General features: G+C 50.8%; 1 protein-coding gene across 2 annotated transcripts in view; it reads right to left on the reverse strand.

Annotated features, from left to right (window-relative positions):
* Positions 1-3409, reverse strand: part of LOC133358643 (galactosylgalactosylxylosylprotein 3-beta-glucuronosyltransferase 1-like) — a 48891-nt gene extending 45482 nt beyond the window's left edge. For both annotated transcript variants that reach the window (XM_061577032.1, XM_061577031.1), the window contains exon 1: positions 3259-3409. The gene's annotated coding sequence lies outside the window, so the exon portion shown is untranslated. The remainder of the gene's footprint in view (positions 1-3258) is intronic.
* Between the last annotated feature and the right edge of the window lie 13119 nt (positions 3410-16528).

Below are 16528 nucleotides of genomic sequence, written 5' to 3' on the forward strand. Positions count from 1 at the left end.
GACCTGAAGGCCGCGAGCGCGTCGTCATCCAACATGGCAGGCAGTGCCCGCAGCGCCGTAGCGTCGGACCAGACCGACATTTCCTGATGCGCCAGAAACCTGCGCTGGAATGCTCCCCAGTCTCCGCCTTCCGCCTTGAAGGCTGACAATGTGGGAAGGCGCTGCTGGAAGATGAAGTCGTCGTCCTCTGCCACGTAGTTCCTCTCCGCCCCACCGTTGGTCTGCAAGATGGCGGCCCCAATGGCGGGTGGTTGATGGCGGTCCGCAGCGCACGCTGATGGCGTAAGTGGGCGCGCTTGGAGAACCGCCGCCACGTGTTGCTCGTCGTTCCCGCCAAAAGATGTCCGCGCAGTTGAAATGGCGGGAATCGCCAAGTCATTTTGGCGGGAACCCGTGGGACGACGCTGTTGAATGTCCGCCGATGTCCCCGCTCTTCCCGACGTGTTGATCTCTGCCAGGATGGACGCGGCGGCGAGTAGCAGCTCCGCCAGACGGGAGTGCGCCTCGCGGAGCACAGCATCCGACCCCAGTCGCTCGTCCGGCACCCTTGGCGGGTCCTGCGGCGTCGGCATCTCCTCGTCCTCTCCCCCCGATGCCAGCTGGCCCGAGTCGTCAAGGTTATCCTCGCAGTCAATCCCGTGGGTCCGACGGGTCTTCCTTGTATCCATGCCTGGAAGACTGTTTCACTTCTGACGCCAGTTGAAGTATTCGGAATGACGGCAGGAAACCCCTTGACGGGTAGCACACCTTTTTTATTAAATCTTGACTTGTAACGATACAACGTGTGGTCTCTATTCTCACACTACACACTCCACTGACACGTGTGGTCACTACTTCTCCCGCTACACACTCCACTGACACGTGTAGTTACTATAGCTCACGCTGCATGCTCACACTGCATGCTCACACTGCACTCCAGCCCCGTAACGTCCATGGAGCCTACAGACCAAGCTTGGGCGTGGGTCACAACCTCTGGGTCCCGCGAGCCGGCCCTCACACGGACGTTCGGCCCCGGGTCCCAGGGTCCCGCCTCTGGGTCACACAGAGCCCGGTCCTTACAAGGACAGCGGGACTAGGTGCCGCAGGGCCCGATCTCTTCCTCCTCTGTCTTCAGTCTTCGCTGGTCACCAACTCAACTGTGCGCCTGTGCGCACCCCCTTATATAGCCCCCGCTCTCGGGAGACGGAGCGTATGCGGACCTCAACGTGAGCATCGCTCCTTAGTTGACCAATCACGACGCGCTGTTCCTACGATCCGTTTTCCCCAGCGCGTGTTACCACTCCATAACCAATCACTCCGCGCTGCCACACGATCACTCCCTCTCAAGCGCGTCACCGGCACACAGCCAATCACAACCACATAACCCCCGACCCCGCGCTGACCCCTGATCCCTCACCGTCAGCGCGCGTCACCAACTCACACAGCCAATCACTACGCGCTGGCACACGATCCCCACCCCAGCGCGTATCACCACTACATATGTACAGACCACTCGAGTCGAATATTTATGTATAAATCAAGATCTAGAAAAAAATGTTCTGTCCGAAATGTTTCACTTGTAAAGGATTAAGGCTCAGCAGAACGTTCTAAACTGATCTCCGTGTCGGTGCTGAACGCTTCAATTACACAACGCTCGTCATCTGTGAACCCAGTAAAGCCCTTGTCGTGCAGCGAGACGCTAAAGCCGATAAAACGATGGCAAAGCTCGTTATCGGATGCGCGTGAACAATAAGTACCCCCCCCCCACCCAAACAAAGACAAACAAAGACCTCCCGCATAGCCTTGAATCAACCCACAGGCACGCGTCGCACCTGAAGAGAATATGACCGTACTCTTTGGTTCTTTCGGTAAAGTCACGTAGGTATTAAATAATGGTGTTTTAATTTATTTTATTTTCTACCTACGTGACTTTACCGAAAGAACCAAAGAGTCTGGATCCCTGCAGTCACGGAAACTTCAAATCTAATATGACCGTATTGGCGGTACATCCGTTGTGCGTGGTATATAAAATATCTCGCGGGGTGGTGATGCGTCAAAACCAGTTCAACGCACCTTTCGGAAGACGAACGTTGCATGAATTAACCTTAAAATCGCGTCAAACTTTCCGACATGGTTAATTAAAGACTGATAAACAGATGTGCTCATTAATTTTTCTTTTAGACTGTTTTATGAGAACCGGTGTATCATGCTGCACTGGTGTACCGCCAATACGTCCATATATCCATCTGAATACATCAGGTTTTTTTCACACCCTACCACTGATTGTCTGTGATGTACTAACGTACGTATTGTCGTCTTATTGTAGAGTCCTCTCAGAATATTGCTCTTTCCTATTGTAATAATTGCTTTATTCATAGCAAACACGTAATTGATATTCATATGATAATTAATCATCTTGTATTTACCACGAAATGGATACCCATTGTAATGTAGATACATTCATTAAGCCCCTCTGCCCCTTCTCACGTGAAGGGCTCACAAGTGACTTCATCACATCTATCCCTCCATTTAAGGAACGAAACAGGAGGATTTATCAAAAATCTGGTTGTCCGCCTGATGGTGCTGGTTGTAATTACAGGGAAACGTCGTACTCAGCTTGTAAATGTTGTGGATTTACTCTCCAACACACCAGTGTGCTGTACTAGTAACGAATTAGCATGTTCGTTTTACGTGACAAACCTTACTAATTGAATTTGTTGGGTAGTGGTCGGTTTAACTACACATTTATATTCACGTGATCTGACCGTAAAAAAAACCTCTATTATAATCATCTTCTGTTCACTTGTCAGAGTTAAGATTGTGTTGTTCACTGCCAGGTTGTCTTTTTCCGTGTTGACATTGTTTTGTCTGTCGCAGCATTTCGACGCGATTCTATTGCGAAAAGGCTCCTTGTGATAAAATTAATAAATACATACATAAATCCCATATGCCGATGCTGCCGCAGTCGTGCACAAATTACAAACAAGGCGAATATTCATAAAAACACAGACACTGCCCAACAGGAAATATATTACATTTGATTTCTCATCAAGCACACTTGGTGTTAGCCTCCGACCCCTATTATTAATAGTATACACTGTGTCTCTGGCATCTGTTTACGTGATATGAAGGGGCTATTTCCCGAAAACGTGACATTTTGAATATATTTGTTTATTTTAAGGCCACAGCGCGATTGACAAAAGTGTTGAATCATATATATGTAAAGGTCGATTCATCAACGATATAAAACAGACTAGTGAATGTGCGCGTTACACTTACACTCAAACGCACGTCACTTCAGCCGACTCCGCGTGCCCTGCAGTCTCAGAGGAAGTGCCACGTCCCTCCTCACCCTAATGCCCCTTTCGAACACGAACAAATATCCCCCGTGTAGCCTTAACAGACTTTTGGGGCAAGTGCTGTTAGCGAGCAGCAACTGTGGGGGCTGACGCCCACCTCCCTGCTCCCGTGAGCGGGCGGGGCGTCCACCCCCTCCACTCCCCCCTCCTCCTCGTCGGCCGCCTCTCGCCGGGCCCCCGCCGATCGCCCCCCCCCGCACCAGTGTCCTCTCTGAGGGACATGGCTCGCTGGCTGGCTCACCACCGCCCGGAGTTATCCCACACACTCCCACGTACACCATCACTCATGCGGAGGTGGAAGGGTGCACGCGCGAACACGTGCAGGCGCTCGTTGCACAGAAAGGCGACCGATACAAATATCTGTCTGAATATGCACACCTCCCCTCCGGTGGATGAGCCTTGATCCGCTGTGCAAACAGATGCTGATGCTACACAAACAAAGGAGATGAACTGTGGCAGGACCCTGGGTGCAGGTCTCGCCGTTAAGGCTATTTTATTATTACACGCTTTTTTTATTTAACTCACTCTGTCTGTTGTATCCTCAACTCTGTCTGTTGTATCCTCAACTCTGTCTGTTGTATCCTGAACTCTGTCTGTTGTATCCTCAACTCTGTATGTTGTATCCTCAACTCTGTATGTTGTATCCTCAACTCTGTCTGTTGTCTTATCCTCAAATCTTGTAACTCAATTTTAACACACTTCCCAATGTGTTATCGACTGCAAACTGTGTATACGTATGTCATACTGATGACAATACTATATTCTATCATAAAAAAATAAATATAAATATTTGTAAACGTTCTTTTTTATATGTTATGTTTCGGCTTGGGTCTAATTGTCCACGCTCAACCGTCGTTGGCTGTAAATCACCACGGCCCCTTACGTTATGGCAAGCTTCGGGGCCACTTCCTGGAGTCGTAGAGTTCTGCCATTACGAGTGTAGTGGTGATACGCGCTGGGGTAGGGATCGTGTGCCAGCGCGTAGTGATTGGCTGTGTATGTGGTGACGCGCGCTGACGGTGGAGGATCAGGGGTCAGCGCGGGGTCGTGGGTTACGTGGTGCTGATTGGCTGTGTGCCGGTGACGCGCTGAGAGGGAGTGATCGGGTGGCAGCGCGGTGTGATTGGTTGAGTAGTGTTAACACGCGCTGGGGAAAACGGATCGTAGAGATAGCGCGTCGTCATTGGTTAACTAAGGAGCGATGCTCACGTCGACGTCCGCATCAGCTCCGTCTCCCGTGAGCAGGGCCTATTAAAGGGGATGCACACAGGCGTAAAGGCAGTATGTAACCAGCGAAGACTGAAGACGGGGATGAAGAGATAGGGCCCTGCGGTACCTAGTCCCGCTGTCCTAACGGGACCGGGACTCTGTGTAACCCAGAGGCGAATGCATTGTGTGTAGCCATAGGCATAGGGTCTACACGAGTCGAATGCATGGTGTGTAGCCAGAGGCATAGGGTCTACACGAGTCAAGTGCATTGTGTGTAGCCAGAGGCATAGGGTCTACACGAGTCAAGTGAAGTGTGTGTAGCCAGAGGCATAGAGTCTACACGAGTTAAGTGGAGTGTATAGTCAGAAGAATAGAGACCACACGTTGTATTGTGACACGTCAAGATTTAATAAAAGTGTGTTACCCGTCAAGAAGTTCCTGCCGTCATTTCCAATACTTCAACTGGCGTCAGAAGTGAAACGGTCTTCCAAGCATGGATACAAGGAAGACCTGTCGGACCCACGGGATTGACCGCGGGGACAACCTTGACGACTCGGGCCAGCTGGCATCGGGGGGTGAGGACGAAGAATTGCCCACGCTGCAGGATCCGCCGACGGTGCCGGACGAGCGACGGGGGACCGATGCCGTGCTCCGCGAGGCGCACTCCCGTCTGGCGGAGCTGCTGCTCGCCGCCGCGTCCATCCTGGCGGAGATCAGCTCGTCGGGAGGAGCGGGGACGGCGGCGGACATTCTACAGGGTCGCCCCGCAGATTCCCGCCAAAATGACTTGGCGATTCCCGCCATTTCATCTGCGCCAACTTTTGGCGGGAACGGACACCACCACGTGGCGGCGGTTCTCCAGGCGCGCCCGCTTGCGTCACCGGCGCGCGCTGCGGACCGCCATCAGACACCCGCCACTGGGGCCGCCATCTTGCACGCCGACGGGGCGGCGGAGAGGAACCACGAGGCAGAGGACGACTTCATCTTTCAACAGCGCCTTCCCACATTGTCAGCCTTCAAGGCGGAAGGCGGGGACTGGGGCCAATTTCAGCGCAGGTTTTTGGCGCATCAGGAGATGTCCGCCTGGTCCGACGCTACGGTGCTGCGGGCACTGCCTGCCATGCTGGACGACAACGCGCTCGCGGCCTTCACGTCCGCATGCAGGTCGGACCGCTCCACGCTCAAGGATGCGCTGGCTCTCATGGCCAAGGTCTACGGTCCTCCCTCGGCGTGTCGCCATCATTTTTATGCAAGGCGGAAGGCGGACACGGAGACTGTGCTCGCCTATCGCACGGCGTTGCTGGCTCTCGCCGACGCCGCGTTCCCTCGTATGGACGAGGAGGGCAAAGATGCGATGGTTTTGGAGCAACTGCTCAAGTTGGCGCAGGACCTGGGGTTCTCCATCAACACGGCCGACGAGATCGATATTTCTTCCTTGCGGGTCGCTACAAGTATACAAGCGCACGAGGTCCTTCAACGTAAACAGGGGGTCGTCTGCAACGCTGCCGTGGCCTCAGCTCCGGGCCCGGTAGTCACCGAACCCCAAGTCGTCAGCCCACGAGAGGAGGCGTTCACCGCGGGACGACCGGGGGACTGGAGGTCGGGGGGTCGTTCGCCTCTGCGATCGGCCCGCAAGCTGGAGCAACCGAGATCTCCGACGACCCTCATCACGTGTTATAACTGCGGCCTCCGGGGCCACGTGGCGTCCGGTTGCCGCGCCCCACGTCAGCGCGCCATGGGACCTCGGCTGGACGACGAACAAGGCCCCAAGTCATCCCTACAAACCCCGGCAAGTCGCGGCACCTCACATGCTCGGCCCGCATACTCGACACGCATGGGCCGTCGCGTTGCCGCAGAGGAGAGCCGGTTAGGGTTCGGGGATTCGGTTCGGCGAGGGGGGTTCGGCCGGGACCGGGGAGACATTAAATGGTCGGAGTTGGGGCACAGAATAGTGGCTGCCTCAGCGGGTTCATCCGTCGTTACGGGATCTATTGATGGGGTCGAGGTCAGGGTGTTAGTGGACACGGGGGCATCGGCGACTATTATATCGGACCTCATTTACAACATTCTCCCTGTACAATGTCGTCCGCTGCTTCCAGTGGATGTGCCATTTTACGCCGCTAATGGGGGATCGTTGGGCATTATCGGTCAGATTAAGGCGTCCATTTGCATTGGAGATATCAAATTGTCGGGACCCGTTTTCGTTTCGTCCTCCCTGGCGGTTCCTTGTCTATTGGGCACTGATTTTTTGGCAAAAATGCCCATCAAAATTCTCATTGATCAGCGTTGCATTGAACTACCATCGGGTCGCCGTATTTCATTTTTGACGAACCCTACTGAAATTCGGACGGCGTGCGCTACGATACAAGCGTTAGCAACACAGACCGTGCACGTGCCCCCGGGTTCACAAATGTTAATTCCCCTCCGGTTGCGGAAACCATGGGTGAGGGAGACCTCGGATCAAGGCATGCTTTTGGGTCCTTCTAATAGGGCTGTTGGAGGTCTCGATTTGTCGGTGGCTCACACTTTGGTTGGGGCTGACAGGGATCCGTTTGTGATGGTTTTAAACGCTGGGTCGCGGCCGGCCGTCATTCAGCAGGGCACCGTGCTAGCTCACGCGGCACGGGTCCCTGCGGAAGAGCGGCTAGTTGCGCAGGCTGATCCGAGTCCCACGCAAAACGTTAAACCGAAGGAGGACCTCGAATGGGTCGATTCGCTGTGCGCGGATTCTGACGATTTGTCAGCGGTACAGTTGGGTGCGCTGCGCGGGTTGCTGATAGAATTTTCGGATGTGTTCAGTAAACATAAGTATGACATTGGGTGCATGGACCTGTTACGCCACCACATTGAAACGGGCGATGCGGCACCGGTCAGGCTAAATCCCTTCCGACTGAGTCCTGCTGAGAAGGAACATGTTCAGTCGGCCGTTAACGATATGCTAGAAGCCGACATTATTTCGCCTTCTTCCAGTCCTTGGGGAGCACCTATTGTGCTCGTTAAAAAGCAGGACGGGTCCTTGCGATTTTGCGTAGATTTCCGCCGCCTGAATAAGATCTCTGTGGCCGACGCGTATCCGCTCCCCAGGATGGACGAGTCCCTCGATGCATTGTCCGGTGCGCGATACTTTTCGACTCTTGATTTATTATCCGGATTCTGGCAGTTGCCACTCGACGAAGAGTCTAAACCTAAGACAGCATTTCGGACTCCAGGGGGCCTGTTTCAGTTTAACCGGTTACCCATGGGACTTCACTCCTCTCCTGCGACGTTTCAGCGCCTTATGGAGTTGGTTTTGTCGGGCTTGCAATGGGATACGTGCTTGATTTACCTTGACGATGTCATTGTTTTCAGTAAAACGTTTGAGGAACACCTCCAGCGATTGAGAGGGGTGTTCTTGCGAATGCGATCGGCTAAATTAAAGTTTAAACCGGCCAAATGCCACCTTCTTCGTAAATCCGTTAGATACTTGGGTCACATTGTCAACTCTTCGGGGATTTCTACCGATCCCGCGAAGACGGACTGTGTCAGTTCATGGCCGACGCCCACGTCAGTTTCGGACGTGCGCAGTTTCATCGGTTTTGCTTCTTATTATCACCGATTCGTTGAGCACTTCGCCACCATTGCAAAACCCTTGCACGCTCTAACGGCGAAAGGAGTGACGTTCCGATGGGGACCGGAGGAGGAGGCTGCATTCTGCTCCCTCCGGGACGCCTTGGTGGGTGCCCCACCCTTGCGCTATCCTGACTTTGCGAGTCCCTTCTTGTTAGACACGGATGCTAGCAACACGGGCATTGGGGGGGTGCTGTCCCAAGTCGTTGGGGGGGTCGAACGGGTGGTCGCCTATGGTAGCAGGGTGTTGTCGCCGGCAGAGCAGCGCTACTGCGTCACCCGTCGCGAGCTGCTTGCCATTGTTTTTTTCGTACAACAATTCAGACCATATCTCTATGGTCGTCACTTTACGGTCCAGACGGACCACGCGGCGCTCCAGTATTCATTGCGGGTCGCCCAGCCCTCGGGCCAATTGTCACGGTGGTTGGAAGTCCTCCAGGACTATCAGTTCACGACTACATACCGTAAGGGGTTGCGACACACAAATGCCGATGCTCTGTCGCGATTGTTGCCTTGTCACAAATGTGCGTGCTTATCGGGATCGGCGCGCTGTAAACCGCCAGTTACGGAAGGTATGGGGGCATTGGTTGCGACCGCGGGCACACCAATTGGGGATGTTCCCGCTACCCCAGGGGGTCAGGACTCGCTGCTCTCACTGTCGCTGATTGAGTGGGGCCGTCTCCAAATGGCGGACAGCTCCCTGCTAGCATTGCGCCGCAGGACGGGGGGTTCCGAAGGGGACCAGGAACGGACTGGCTCCTACGTACTTAAGCAAGGCCTGTTAATGAGATGGGACAGTTTGTCCCGGCGACACGCGATTGTGGTGTCTTCTGCTGTGAGGGGGAAAGTTGTCTTGGCCGCACACGAACGCCTCTTGCATTTGGGAGTAAACAAAACGCTTGCCCTGCTTCAGCGTGACTATTATTGGCCGGGGATGGGGAGTGACGTGGTGAATATTCTGAAGGGATGTGTTGAGTGCGCCAGACGGAAACCACCGCCCGTGGCAGCTAATCCACCGCTGCAATCTATTCAGGTCTTGCGCACTAACGAGCTCGTTGCGCTCAATATTCTGGGGCCTTTTCCAGTCACGCCTAGGGGTAATAAGTACCTGTTGGTGGGGGTCGAATATTTTACCCGGTGGCCTATGGCGTGGCCACTCGCCAACCAGTCGGCGGCGGCTGTGACGGACGCCTTTGTCCAGGGCTACGTCCTCGACAAGGGGGCTCCCGAACGCTTGCTGACCGACCAAGGGAAAAATTTTTCAAGTAAATTGCTGCAAGAGGTGTGCGACCTGTTGGGTACTAAGAAGGTGCGTACCTCCCCGTACCACCCGCAGACGGACGGGATGGTGGAGAGACTCCACAGGACATTGACTTCTATGCTGTGCCAGCAGGTGTGTGAGGCACATGTTGATTGGGACCTGCAGGTCCCTGGGGTCCTCGCCGCGTATAGAATGGCCCCCCATGCAGCTACGGGATTTTCCCCGTTCTATCTGATGTACGGTCGGGAAGCCGACCCGCCCATGGAAACGCAGCTGGGCCTGCCCGCACCACGAACTAATTCGAAATTGGCAGAGCATATTAAATTTATATTCATAAGCTGACGGAGGCAAGGGAGGCCGCACGGCTTAATTCGCGGGCTCGCCAAATTGCAAACGAGCGGTTGCGTGCACGGAAGGTGTCCGTGCACAACTGGGAACCAGGTGACAGGGCCTGGCTGCATTGCCCTCAGGCACCTTTGGCTACGTCGCCTAAATTGTTGAAGCCATGGCGGGGACCCGTGGAGGTCGTGCGGGTTGCACGCCCCCAGTGCATTCAGATAAAATGGGGAAAGCGCCGTTGGTACGTCCACCCCTCCCGACTGAAACCGTTCTCGCCTCCATATGGCCTCCCCTTGTGTCGTGAGGGCCGAGCATGTGACGTGACCGACGACCCTAAGGGGGAAATGTCTCCGCCTGATCCGCTCCCAGGTGTCTCGGAACTGACAGCTGCCGACCACCGGCGGCCGGATCTGCGCGGCGGGGCCGGTCCTTCCAGGCCCGATCCGCGCCGTCTAGAGCTGCCGGAGCCACCGGACGGTCGTCAGCGTCCCGTCCCATACGACGGACCGGCCAGACGGACTCGCGCTAGGTCGCGCTACTTTTTATGACCTACCACGTGAGGAGTCGAGGCAGCCGGAGCGCCTCGTCACTGCGTTTAGTCACCGGGACACTTGGCGCGTTCGTTTTCTGGAGTTCGCTTTTATTGTGTTGTTCGTCGGGCTGTACATTGCTTCTTATTTAAGTGTTGCTGTTGTGTTGTTGTTGTTGCGTTACGGGGCACACTGGGGGGTGGGGTTTTTTTATTGCGTTGACGTTGGGTTGTGTTGTTGGTTAGCAGCCGGGCCGGCTGCGAGCTATGTGGGAGGGGGTGATGTAGTGGTGATACGCGCTGGGGTAGGGATCGTGTGCCAGCGCGTAGTGATTGGCTGTGTATGTGGTGACGCGCGCTGACGGTGGAGGATCAGGGGTCAGCGCGGGGTCGTGGGTTACGTGGTGCTGATTGGCTGTGTGCCGGTGACGCGCTGAGAGGGAGTGATCGGGTGGCAGCGCGGTGTGATTGGTTGAGTAGTGTTAGCACGCGCGGGGGAAAACGGATCGTAGAGATAGCGCGTCGTCATTGGTTAACTAAGGAGCGATGCTCACGTCGACGTCCGCATCAGCTCCGTCTCCCGTGAGCAGGGGCTATAAAAGGGGATGCACACAGGCGTAAAGGCAGTATGTAACCAGCGAAGACTGAAGACGGGGATGAAGAGATAGGGCCCTGCGGTACCTAGTCCCGCTGTCCTAACGGGACCGGGACTCTGTGTAACCCAGAGGCGAATGCATTGTGTGTAGCCATAGGCATAGGGTCTACACGAGTCGAATGCATGGTGTGTAGCCAGAGGCATAGGGTCTACACGAGTCAAGTGCATTGTGTGTAGCCAGAGGCATAGGGTCTACACGAGTCAAGTGAAGTGTGTGTAGCCAGAGGCATAGGGTCTACACGAGTCAAGTGAAGTGTGTGTAGCCAGAGGCATAGAGTCTACACGAGTTAAGTGGAGTGTATAGTCAGAAGAATAGAGACCACACGTTGTATTGTGACACGTCAAGATTTAATAAAAGTGTGTTACCCGTCAAGAAGTTCCTGCCGTCATTTCCAATACTTCACGAGTACGGTACATTTAATTACCGCTATGGCAAGCTTCGGGGCCACTTCCTGGAGTTGTGGAGTTCTGCCATTACTCGTACGGTACATTTCATTAAATCGTGTTTAAAAAAATATATTATTTATTTTATTATTACACACTTTTATTTAACTCACTCTGTTGTTGTAACCTCAAATCTTGTAACTCTAATTTTAACCCACTTCCCAATGTGGTATCGACTGCAAATTGTATACTTACAGTGAAGGAAGAAAGTATTTGATCCCCTGCTGATTTTGTACGTTTGCCCACTGACAAAGAAATGATCAGTCTATAATTTTTATGGTAGGTTTATTTGAACAGTGAGAGACAAAATAACAACAAAAAAATCCAGAAAAACGCATGTCAAAAATGTTATAAATTGATTTGCATTTTAATGAAGGAAATAAGTATTTGACCCCCTCTCAATCTGAAAGATTTCTGGCTCCCAGGTGTCTTTTATACAGGTAACGAGCTGAGATTAGGAGCACACTCTTAAAGGGAGTGCTTCTAATCTCAGCTTGTTACCTGTATAAAAGACACCTGTTCACAGAAGCAATCAATCAATCAGATTCCAAACTCTCCACCATGGCCAAGACCAAAGAGCTCTCCAAGGATGTCAGGGACAAGATTGTAGATCTACACAAGGCTGGAATGGGCTACAAGACCATCGCCAAGCAGCTTGGTGAGAAGGTGACAACAGTTGGTGCGATTATTCACAAATGGAAAAAACACAAATAACTGTCAATCTCCCTCGGCCTGGGGCTCTATGCAAGATCTCACCTCGTGGAATTACAATGATCATGAGAACGGTGAGGAATCAGGCCAGAACTACACGGGAGGATCTTGTCAATGATCTCAAGGCAGCTGGGACCATAGTCACCAAGAAAACAGTTGGTAACACACTACGCCGTGAAGGACTGAAATCCTGCAGCGCCCGCAAGGTCCCCCTGCTTAAAAAAGCACATATACATGCCCGTCTGAAGTTTGCCAATGAACATCTGAATGATTTAGAGGACAACTGGGTGAAAGTGTTGTGGTCAGATGAGACCAAAATGGAGCTCTTTGGCATCAACTCAACTCGCCGTGTTTGGAGGAGGAGAAATCCTGCCTATGACCCCAAGAACACCATCTCCACCGTCAAACATGGAGGTGGAAACATTATGCTTTGGGGGTGTTATTCTGCTAAAGGGACAGGACAACTTCACCGCATCAAAGGGACGATGGACGGGGCCATGTACCGTCAAATCTTGGGTAGAACCTCCTTCCCTCAGCCAGGGCATTGAAAATGGGTCGTGGGTGGGTATTCCAGCATGACAATGACCCAAAACACACGGCCAAGGCAACAAAGGAGTAGCTCAATAAGAAGCACATTAAGGTCCTGTAGTGACCTAGCCAGTCTCCAGACCTTAATCCCATAGAAAATCTGTGGAGGGAGCTGAAGGTTCGAGTTGCCAAACGTCAGCCTCGAAACCTTAATGACTTGGAGAAGATCTGCAAAGAGGAGTGGGACAAAATCTCTCCTGAGATGTGTGAAAACCTGGTGGCCAACTACAACAAACATCTGACCTCTGTGATTGCGAACAAAGGTTTTTTCACCAAGTACTAAGTCATGTTTTGCAGAGGGGTCAAATACTTATTTCCCTCATTAAAATGCAAATCAATTTATAACATTTTTGACATACGTTTATCTGGATTTTTTTGTTGTTATTCTGTCTCTCACTCTTCAAATAAACCTACCATTAAAATTATAGACTGATCATTTCTTTGTCAGTGGGCAAACGTACAAAATCAGCAGGGGATCAAATACTTTTTTCCCTCACTGTATGTCATACTGATGACAATACTATATTCTATCATAAAAATAAAATAAAAATATTTTTAAACGTTCTTTTTTATATGTTATGTTTCGGCTTGGGTCTAATTGTCCACGCTCAACTGACGTTGGCTGTAATAAGATATTCTATCATAAAAATAAAATAAAAATATTTTTAAACGTTCTTTTTTATATGTTATGTTTCGGCTTGGGTCTAATTGTCCACGCTCAACTGACGTTGGCTATAAATCACCACGGCCCCTTACGTTATGGCAAGCTTCAGGACCACTTCCTGGAGTTGTGGAGTTCTGCCATTACTCGTACAGTTAATTTCATTAAAGCGTGTTTTAAAAAAAGTTTTTTTTTAATATGACTTATTTTATTATTACACACTTTTATTTAGCTCACTCTGTCTGTTGTTGTATCCTCTGTTGTATTTATGCCCCTTTTTCCAAAAAAATATATTAAGAATATTTAGGCCAAAATATATATATTTTTAAAAATTAAATAATGAAAACAACCCACTACTCGTCATATTCCACGCCTGGCATCTGGAAAACGTGGAATGCCATCAAAAACAGCAAACGTCAGGACCTCCCCGCCACCTTTGTCTTCCAACGGTTCGGCACAAACACATGCCTGCCATGAAATACGTATGGCGGTGTCTGGCCTCGGGATGACCCACTCAGGGGAAGGAGGGGTCAAAGGGTCGCGAGGGGGGGGGGTCTGTGCCTGGCATTCCTAGCGTCTGTTTTTTTTTCACGTTTTTGGGATTTAAGCACAAATGTACATCACGCAGTCAGTCTGGTTCGAGTCGCGCTCAGTCTTGTGACTCGGCTTGCGACACAGCGTTGCGAGGGAGGCTCGCAAGGGAGTTGGGGCGGAGGCTTGCCGAGGCATCAACACCAACCATGGGTGCCGTGCATCTAGGGGAGATGGGACGAGGAGGGGTCGTTAGGGGCTGAGTTCGGTATGAGCCGACAGAGTTGCGACAACAAGCAATCAACCTGGAGAAAAGGGCAGAAATCGCCAAGCATCGACCAAGCGAGCATCGCAGAGGATCAGCAGCAGCGGATGAGCGACGAGAGCCATCGTGCATCGCCAGAGAGAACGGAGCTGTGGAAAGAGCCTGATCGGCCGCCCGTGAGGAAGAGGAGAGCGCAATCGAATGCGCCGTGTGTTTAATACACACACACATCGACCAGCACCCAGATGAGAACCGACTCGTCATCCAGCAGTGGAGGAGCTGCGCGCTATCTGACGACGGAATCATCGCACCACGACGGCGAGCGTCGTGCCGACTCGTCATCCAGCAGTGGAGGAGCTGTGCGCACTCCGACGACGGAATCATCGCGCACCATGACGGCGAGCGTCGTGCCGACACCACTCATCTAGCAGTGGAGAGAGAGAGTGCCCGAGCAGCACCACCCGGGCGCCACCGAGCATCAAGCCACCGAGCCTCTTCGAGGACATCGTGCCAACGCCGCTCAATCTAGCTGCGGAGAGAAAAAGCCGGCGACGGGCTCGCTGCGGCCACGCCCAAGCGAGAGGGAGCCTCTGAAGAGCTGGTTGTATACCCCTCCCCCACCCCACAAGCTCCGACACAGCGCCCTGCCTCTGCTTAAAACAATTATCAAGGGAACAATACAACGCACACACAACACGCACACGAAGAAAACTATTTCAAAAAGTTATCTTTGTGTTTCGAAAAGGGTTGCCATTTCAAGGTGGTGCGTTCAATATCAACTGATCGTGCAAAGCAGTTGCTGCCGTCGAGTTACATGAATAAGAAGTGTTTTAGTCAGTTATTTTCGTTAATTGCATAATCTTGCCGATGAATCTATTGACGTATACTTTTGCCTTTGCATATTAGAGTTTCATATGTTTGTTTAGAATTAAAATTGCTTAACACAAAGTGGTTGAGTGTTTCTTTCCAAGTCCATCCAAAACTCTTATTTATAAGAACTGTATCCTGCGTTGAAATATGAATTTGGAGACCTAACATAACATAAACACACTAAGATAATCAATAAATGTTTAATCAAAGATAATCGTTTTATCCTGATTGATACAACTCTGGATAACGAAGCTAAGCCTAATTATCATAACTGCACCAATTAACATAATCGCAAGCATTCGCATAAATGAATACGATTATCTCCGTGATTATCATAATTAATGCATATAATTACATACATTAGCATAATTTCCGCGAATTACGCATTTCCCCAAATTGTATTATTTTTTTATCAATTTTAACCCACTTCCCAATGTGGTATCTCCTGCAAACTTTGTATACTTATGTCATACTGATGACAATACTATATTCTATTATAAAAAATATATTTTTTTAAACATTCTTTGTTATATGTTATGTTTCGGCTTGGTTCTAATTGTCCACGCTCAACTGACGTTGGCTGTAAATCACCACGGCCCCTTACGTTATGGTACGCTTCGGGGCCACTTCCTGGAGTCGTGGAGTTCTGCCATTACGAGTACGGTACATTTCATTACCACTATGGCAAGCTTCGGGGCCACTTCCTGGAGTTGTGGAGTTCTGCCATTACTCGTACGGTTCATTTAATTAAAGAGTATTTTTAAAAAAGTTTTTTAAATATTACTTATTTTATTATTACACACTTTTATTTAACTCACTCTGTCTGTTGCTGTATCCTCAAATCTTGTAACTCAATTTTAACCCACTTCCCAATGTGGTATCTACTGCAAACTGTGTATACCTATGTCATACTGATGACAATACTATATTCTATCAAAACAAAAAATTACATTATTTTTTTATGTTATGTTTCGATTTGGGTCTAATTGTCCGCGCTCAACTGACGTTGGCTATAAATCACCATGGCCCCTTACGTTATGGCAAGCTTCGGGGCCACTTCCTGGAGTCGTGCAGTTCTGCCACTACGAGTACGGTACATTTCATCACCGCTATGGCAAGCTTCGGGGCCACTTCCTGGAGTTGTGGAGTTCTGCCATTACTAGTACGGTACATTTCATCACCGCTATGGCAAGCTTCGGGGCCACTTCCTGGAGTTGTGGAGTTCTGCCATTACTCGTACGGTTCATTTCATTAAAGCGTGTTTTAAAAAAAAAAGTATTTTAAATTTGACTTATTTTATTATTACACACTTTTATTTAACTCACTCTGTTGCTGTATCCTCAAATCTTGTAACTGAATTTTAACCCACTTCCCAATGTGGTATCTACTGCAAACTGTGTATACTTATGTCATACTGATGACAATACTATATTCTATCATTAAAAAAAAAATAACATTCTTTTTTACGTTATGTTTCGATTTGGGTCTAATTGTCCACGCTCAACTGACGTTGGCTGTAAA

The sequence above is a fragment of the Lethenteron reissneri genome, chromosome 63, assembly GCF_015708825.2.
Source record: "Lethenteron reissneri isolate LAM-NWPU_2019-01 chromosome 63, ASM1570882v1, whole genome shotgun sequence".
NCBI lineage: Eukaryota > Metazoa > Chordata > Hyperoartia > Petromyzontiformes > Petromyzontidae > Lethenteron > Lethenteron reissneri.